General features: G+C 39.0%; 1 protein-coding gene across 1 annotated transcript in view; it reads right to left on the reverse strand.

Moving 5' to 3' along the window:
- Fam135a (family with sequence similarity 135 member A) overlaps positions 1-8,526 on the reverse strand; it is an 84,572-nt gene that overhangs the window by 60,499 nt on the left and 15,547 nt on the right. The gene's annotated exons all lie outside the window — the stretch shown is intronic.

Genomic DNA, 8,526 nt, shown 5'->3' on the forward strand with positions numbered 1-8,526 from the left:
TGAACAATAGAAACATAAACAAATAGACACGGTGCCTTTACTTTATAGCAGTGACTGTGACACTAATCCGTGGAGTTGGAAAGTTATCCAAGAACTTCATCATGGAACTTATTTTTGTTTAAAAGATAATGAAATTGGGCTGGCAAACTTGCTGCCACTCCTGATATCATAAGTTAAATTCTTACAACCTTCATGGAAGGACAAAACTGATTCACTCATATATGACACACACACACAAATATAAAAAAAAAAATCAAAGAAAATAAAATGCTCCTGATTGTGAGTTTGAGAAAGACATCATTAATTTAAAATAGCTTTTAAAAACTGGTTTTACACATGTCTTCAATTCTAGTTTGCAGAAATCAGAAAGCTAGAGCAAAAAGAGTTTAAGTTAGAAGCCAGCTGGGCTTTGTAGAGCCCTGTCTTAGAAAAACAATAAAAATCTTTCATATGATAAGCTAGAAGGTACTATTATAAAGGTATTATGAGAAAAAAAATTAACACTCAGATCCAGCCATGAGTCCCAAAAGCATCGAAAATGACTTGTAGAAGATGGAGTTAGCCAAAATCCCAGAATGAACAGCAAGGCACTCACAGAGTTCTACTTATTGCTAACAGTTGTTGGCAACTGACACTTGCTGGGTGAGGAAAGAGTGTCAGTTTCCACTGGAAATAAAACCTCTGACAAGCTGCCCTTGTTCTAATGGAATAGAAGTAAATATACAGCTTGGCCTTAAGAATACATTGGGAGCACTGAGTAGACTAATCAGTGGATTAAAAAAAAAAACAAAAAACCAAAACAAAACCAAAACAAACAGCACATGGGGTTGAGAGAAAAAGTAGTGGGAGAGGTAGAGGAGAAGACAGACTGATTGAGCCACACTGTTCGCATGCATGAAAAAAATCAATTTTAAAAACTAATTAATTAATATATGTATTTGGTTCATTGTTCAAGAATTCGATTGTTTTCAAGGTAAGAACTACTTTACACATTTTTACTTTTTTTGTTTTAAGACATTTTATCCATCACTGTAATCATTTTAAATGAGGTAAAAGTTATAAAAATTTTTATTAACACAAAATTTCTCAAAGTAAGTCAAACATTAAAACACAAGGATAAGCTTGGTATGGTGGCACACACCTGCAATCCTAGCACTCAGGATGCAGAGGCAGAGAGAGGCAGGTAGATTTCTGTGAGTTTGAGGCCAGCCAAGGATGTACCCTTCCTCCTCCCTCCAACTCCCCCGCCCCCCCAAAAAAATTCCAGAAAAAAGAAAAGGCAGGGACACCGAAAGTGACAACACTGGGATGGATCATTCGCTCAGTGACCACAGAAAACAAAAGCCTGGTTCACTTACGAATGTCCTTCTTAAGCAACACACTCATTACTGGGTTTGATAGCCCTTTCTATTTATTTACTTATGTGTGTAAATGACACGCAGATGGGAGCGAGCATGTAGTCACATCCCAGAGGCAGAGTCAGTCATAGCGAATGGAAGTGTCAAGTGCTCTACATGGACACAGCAGACTCCATGGAGGTAGAGTAGCAAGATGAGTAAGATTATACAGTTTGTTGGCAAGCAAAGAGCGTTGAGAACTAAAACCAAACGAGGAGAAACCTTTAAAACAAAGAGGAAGGTTTTTGAGGCACTCTTCAACCTCCCATGTGAAGAACATGGTTAAATGTTAAGCGAAATATTGTAATCCTTAAGCATAAGTATATGACATAAAAGCTTACTAAGACTAAAAAAATACTAGGTGATATTTCATTTTAAACCACTGAAGCAGTTAAGTGTCTAACCATAATCTTGTATTTGACAGTTTACACAAAAATGAGCATTTGATATGTTCCGGCTAGAAAACAAAAATCCCCACAAGTTTAAACGACGTAACTACCCCCTCACCACCACAGAATGGCAAATATCAAAAGAAACAGGGTTGGTAAGGCAGGGTGTTAAGGCCCATGGCTGGTGGGAATACACACTAGTATAGCCATCATGGAGAACAATATAGCAGCTAGCCAAAAAATGTAAACAACATGATCCTATGAGCCAGCAGCGAGATTCCTATGTGAACCCCACGTTGTAGTATTACCCACAACAGTAAGATGTAAGCTAGCTGTCTATCCATGGATGGCATAAGAAAATGGAGTGCATACAATGAAATGTATACTGTCTTAAAAGGGAAATGCTGTCATCTGAAGTAACATACATGAACCGCAAAGGTGTTTTGCTATGTGAAATAATCCATGCACGGCAGCTTCTACATCCACTTAGTTACGTGTGAAATGCTACTAGAGACCCGAGAGGTAGAGAGCCTGAGGGGGTGTGAGTGGTGGGGGTGTGAGTGGTGGGGGTGTGAGTGGTGGGGGTTTCGGAGGGGCGGGGAATGACGCCTGGGGGAGGGTTCTAGGAGGTGGAGTATGCTGGTCAAAGAACACAAAACTTCAATTACAAAAGAAAATTAAATCTCCATGAGATTGCATACGATGGTAGCCACATATAATAATATATAATGTATTGCATATTTCAAAATTTCAAAGGAACCTTAAATATTCTTAGCACACACAAAGAGTTAAGTAGGTGAGGCAATGGCTAAGCTCACTACCTTGAACAGCTCCAAAATCTTCTACATCAAAACATTACATTGTATCCTATAAAATACAATGATTATAATTTTCCTAAAACTATGAAAATGTCCATATTAGACTACATTAGGAACAACCTATTGGATAGTTGTAAAGGATGAGACATTACCTAAATATTCTTCATCAAAGATGAATGAACTTTAAGGCCTGGTAACATGTATCTCTTTAATTGTGGGCTATATATCGTGTTGTCACTACTCTTTCCTGTGCTAAGGAAAAGCAGCCATGGATACAGTGAACCAATGGATAGGTCTGGATTAGGCTCAGGACTACAGCTTCCTGCCCTGTTTATCTAGTCCCATAATTAGCAGTATGGTACACTGTAATAACATCTAACTTAGTACTATATACAATATTACCTTACTTAACAAATATGGATTGAGTGTTTTTTCATATTTGGGTTTTTTTCATAATAACTACAATTATCAACAAAAAAGTAGAGATTAATATGGAAGAAAAAAATGAAGTAAAATACTGTTAGAAAAGCCAACTCCAAAGTGTGTCCTATAAACAATGTGAATAGACTGTTTATGTGAAGCCAATATGAAACAAGGGGTAATCCATGAGCATAAAAGAGACAGTCTCATTAAACACGCTGAGAAATCTGTGAGGTCACTCTGCCACCGAAGAAAACTTGACTATAATGCAAAGGGACCAGGACCAAGACTGTATCCTGAAAGTAACTGAACAGGAAGAAGAATAAAACCTATGCCGTCCACAGGCTGCACTGCACAGCAACCAAATAGCTAATGAAGTAATGGTCTGCCAATTAGAGAAATGCCACTGTTCTGAAACTCATAGTAAAATAATCACCTTGGGCAAAGACCTTCAAAGGACACGCTGATAGGCTATAGAAAGCTTCATAAAGGTCCACCAGGTTGGTAACACTTGAAATCAATCTTGTCACAAAAAGAAATAGCCAGACACTGTATGTTCTGTAACGTATCCAAAAGGACACAGCACCACTTGAGCTTCCTTCTAAAACCTCTCCTGGAATATCAGCCTTTTGGTTACATCACCGAGCATAGCCTTAAATCAAAATCAGAGAGATAATCAAATGTAATAAAAAAATTAAATCTAGTGGTCAAAAGAATGTTGTATCTCTATGATATTTTTCTTGAACTCTCTAAACAGGATTGTATGAGGTAAAGGTGTTTAAACAAGGAGCAGGTGGTAGTGATGACTCAGTGGCTTCAGCTGGCCTGCTACTGAGCCTGATGGCCTGAGCTTGATAGTTGGAGCCTATCCGTGGACATAGAGAACTGACCCCTGCAGGCTGTCCTCTGATCTCCATGCGCATGCTGTAGCACATGTCCTACATGCAGGCAGACACACACATATACCACATCATAAAAATACCATTAAAGAAAGTATATATGGCATTAAAATGCTAGTACATTTATTTGTGTGTGTGTGTGTGTGTGTGTGTGTGTGTAAGTGTGTTCATACTTCTGTATGCCTCTGGCCAATTCTAAGTGCTAAGAAGTCTCTTTGAATGGCTTCTTTTTTTTCTCTTTGGATCCTTGCCTACCCTGTGACAACAAGATGTAGGATGAAAATCTGTAAAAGAGAGTTGTGTCTGCCCAGTTGAGGCCATTCCACATCAGCTAGTACTCAGCCACACTATCAGCTGACTGGATTGAAGAATGAACCCAGCAAAGATTAGCCAAGCTAAAAGAGCTTAACAGAACTATTTAGCTAAGCAGAAATACATGTTTGATGTAACGCTATTGTAAGCTCTGTGCTTGTTATTAGCTGTTTACAAATATATTACCATAGCAATAAATAATACACAAATCAACACCTAGGTTTGGCACTTGTTAAAACAAAATTTTAAAGCACAATGACTTTATGAACAATTTAAATGTTAATTATAAGAAGTAGAAAAAATAATGAAGAAATTACAGATTAGAAAAATAGTAACTCTTGTTAATGAGATGATAAAATATGCTATTTATAAGAACTTAGGAAGAAATTAGACAATGTCCTAAGAAACTTTTGGAGATGAAAAAGCAATCCTAAATGGTTTCTACTAGCTAAGCACTGTAAGATGGAACAGGAGAGAAAAAGCTGAAGAAAGAATTAGTCACTTTACATCAGGATCCAGGAACCTCAGAGGGAATAGGACTTGCGAGTTGGAAATAAAAATGTTTTGTTTCTGATCTCCTAAAAGATACTCAATATAAGATGACTCAATGACTATATCAAGAATGTAAGTGTACATTTTTCTTCAAAAGTCACCCAAAGAAATAAGGTAGTAGGCTGTAAGCAGGCATTCTTAGATTGACAAAACGCTTTTTAGGAAGTTTAGAGGCATGATCCCACAGAACGCTGATGCCCAAGTGGTAGTGATTACATCTACGGAGCAAGCATGTTTCAAAAACAATCACAGGTATGGGCTTTGAAAGTGTGGAGTAGGCCATGGCTATCAGACATAAATGTGTCTGGCCCATATGCTGAGTCCAAAAATATTCCTATGTTCTGTAACTTTCTTAACCAGCAGACTACAGTGGAAGAAACAGCATGCCAATTCAAGGAACCTTGTATCGTAGATAAAATTATTTTTGAGTTCTGTTGTATGAACCAAGTTAGGCTAGCCTACTGATGAATGAGAGGCTACACAAAGCATACTGGAGGGGAGAAAAGCACACTAGACTATTTTCATTTTTTAAAAATTAATATGGCAAAATTAAGCCAAATCCTCTGAAAAACAACTCCTTAAAGCTAGAAAATCTTTCTATACTTAGTTGTCGAACACCCACCACTGTAAGGCTAGGCTAGACCTAGATCTGGTGACAGAGGATATGATCTAAATTTTATACAAAGATATCTGTAGCCCTCACTTGAGTCATTAACCATTCAACACAACTTTGCCACCCTAATTCCACCCTCCCTTTGCCTTTGCAAGCAGACTGATCTTAAAGCAGATTTCCAAAGAAAAGATATGAAAGACTTCCTGCCCACGTTCATCCAAAGGGACATAAGGACAAACAACCCTATGACCCTGAAAAGGTGTGGATCTTAAACCTACATTCCATAAAATCCAAGAGTTTTTCTTCAAAAAATGGAGACCTTTTAGAATATGTGACTCCTTTTCCTTAGACTTTAACTTCAATTAAAAAGTGGACTCCTAAGGAAGCAAGAAAACCAGAAACCTGCGGCCCAGTAGCCTCTTCTCCAGGAAAGGATCTGCTGATCAAACTATATGACAACTGACCTACACATCCTCTGACCTCTGTCTCATGGGTTGTTATGAACGGCTACACTGCCAAGGGAACAGTCTTTTTTCTCTTACTGTTGGGCTAGACTAGTAATAGATCGTTACTTTTTACCTGATTTGGTTCCATACTTCTTTTGGGATACAGGAAGTGAGTCAGCAGGTTATGGATCCAGCACCAGACAGCACAGCACAACGCACAGCCAGTCCTTCACAGGAGCATTCTGTAGATGCCTCTGAACCGCCTGCTGAGCTCCTTTCTTTTTGCTTTCTTTTTCTTTTGAAAAGTGTTTCCTATGTAATGCAGGCTAGCCTGAAACAGTTATATAACCCAGCCTAGCCTTTTGTGCTTGTTTCCTCAATGCTAGGCATTACATACATGAATCACCATTCTAGGCTAGCCTTCTATTTTTTCCATGCAACCATCAATGTTACTGTATGTGGTGGCTTGCTTTCAGATGGCCTCCATGGGCTCATCCATTTGAAATTGCAGTCCTCAGTTGGTGGAACCATTTGGAAAGATTGAGGAGGTGTGGCCTCACTGGAAGAGGATGTTCCTGAAGAAGGCTTTGAGGTTTCAAAAGTCTAGGGCCAATCCCAAGACTGTGTATTTCTCCCTTTCTGTGCCTCCAGACTGAGGATCAAGATGTGTGCTCAGCTATTTCTGCTACCACGCCTTTGCTCTGTCACCACAGACTCTGGTTCTCTTAAACTCTAAGGCCCAAGTTAAATGGTTTCTTTTATAATGGCATTTATTAATGGCATTTTATCAAAGCAATAGAATAACAGACCACATTAACACGTGCTTGTGCTTGTAGTAATAGTGATAATAATTCTATTCTCACTGGGAAATGACTCATTGTAGAATTTTTCCCCAATTTTCTCCCAATTAATTTAAATATTAATACAACAAGAAGCCTGTGATTGGACAGGGAAAAGAAAGACGGAGCTAAGAGTTTCAAGGACAGAGACAGGGAGAGGAAGAGAAGGGAGGAAGAAAGATGGAAGAAAAGAAAGACGATCCAGATTCCACATGGCTTTAAATAGCCACAGGTAGCTATGACTATCTTATAAGGGATGGATAATTACAGTACAATTTGTCTTATCTAGGGGGGCAATTTATATTACTATCAACTGGCTCTGAAATTATTGTGTGGGCATCTTGTGAATTGAGAATTTATTGATATATAAATCTGACTGATAATTATAAGCTTCTAGAGTTTTGATTTACTGGGTTAAGGGGATTTGGGACCACTATCTGCAGGATGTGGATGGCTGGGACGGTACAAGCAGAGGCAGGCGAACCAGACCTGGGAAGACTGTTGCCTGTGGCTAGCACTTGGAGGCTGCAAGCCGAGACCGCTGGAGCAGAGAGTAGCTGGGTCTAGTGCTGCTCGGTGCCAGTTTTTAATATCTCCTGCAACAACTCACTGAACCCTAAACCCACACTATCAGTGCATCTCCAGACACTAAAGGCTATCAGAAACACAGTTCTGTCTTTCCATGACCTTTCTTCTAGAATTCTAAAAATCCTTAAAAAATAACATATTCGTGTGGTAGTTCCTACCCAGCACTTGAAAGACTGATGAAGAACTTTTATGCATTTAAAGTCAGCCAGGACTACGTAGCAAGATCCTATCTCAAAAATTACAAAATAAATCAACTGAATAAATATATATTCATATTTCTAAGACTTGGTTCTTTCATTTCGCCCTTTGCCTATTTAAGTCTTCTCTGAATGTTAATCCTATCTCTGATGCAGGATAAACAGATAGGAAAAAAGGATGGGACACAAACTGAGGAAGAAGTCCCTCCTGCTAGAATCTAATTAGTTTTTCTGCTGAAAGTCAAGAAACTTCAATATAAAGCCAAAATTCCCATAAAGATAATGCCAGTTTTCCTAAGAGCTTTCAAATAAAAATGCTAAAAGCAAACAAGCTAGACAGATGGCGCCATAGTTAAGAGTAGGTAGTGCTCTTAAAGAGGACCCAAGTTTTAGTTCCCAACTCTTACGTCAGGAGGCTCCAATCACCTGTAACTTCAACTCCGGGGATCTGAAGCCTTCTTCTGGCCTCTATGGGCCCTGCATGCATATGAGCAAACTTACAGACAGACAGACAAATGTACACACAAAGACTCACAAACAAGTCTTAAACAACAAAACCCCCATGGTTACGTAGGCAAGGGTCTTGGTAACAATGAAGCCCACTGTCTCAGCACTTCTCTCACACCACTGAACCTAAGCAGAGCTCCTTGAAAACCACCTTACACCTTCATTTACAAAACGACATTCATTACAACAACAAAAAGTAAATGAGCTCAGAGTTTTCCTTCATTTTCAAGTTAAATTTTAAACCTTGCTTAGTCTGTAAACCATGTTGTCCATTGCACGCCATGCTTCCACATGTAACTGAGACACAGACTCTAATGGCACTGACATTACATGCCATGCTTCCACATGTACCTGAGACACAGACTCTAATGGCACTGACATTACATGCCATGCTTCCACATGTAACTGAGACACAGACTCTAATGGCACTGACATTACATGCCATGCTTCTTCCACATATACCTGAGACACAGACTCTGATGGCACTGACATTGCATGCCATGCTTCCACATGTACCTGAGACACAGACTCTGATGGCACTGACATTGC

The sequence above is a fragment of the Grammomys surdaster genome, unplaced genomic scaffold (assembly GCF_004785775.1).
Source record: "Grammomys surdaster isolate TR1022 unplaced genomic scaffold, NIH_TR_1.0 171, whole genome shotgun sequence".
NCBI classification, from domain to species: domain Eukaryota; kingdom Metazoa; phylum Chordata; class Mammalia; order Rodentia; family Muridae; genus Grammomys; species Grammomys surdaster.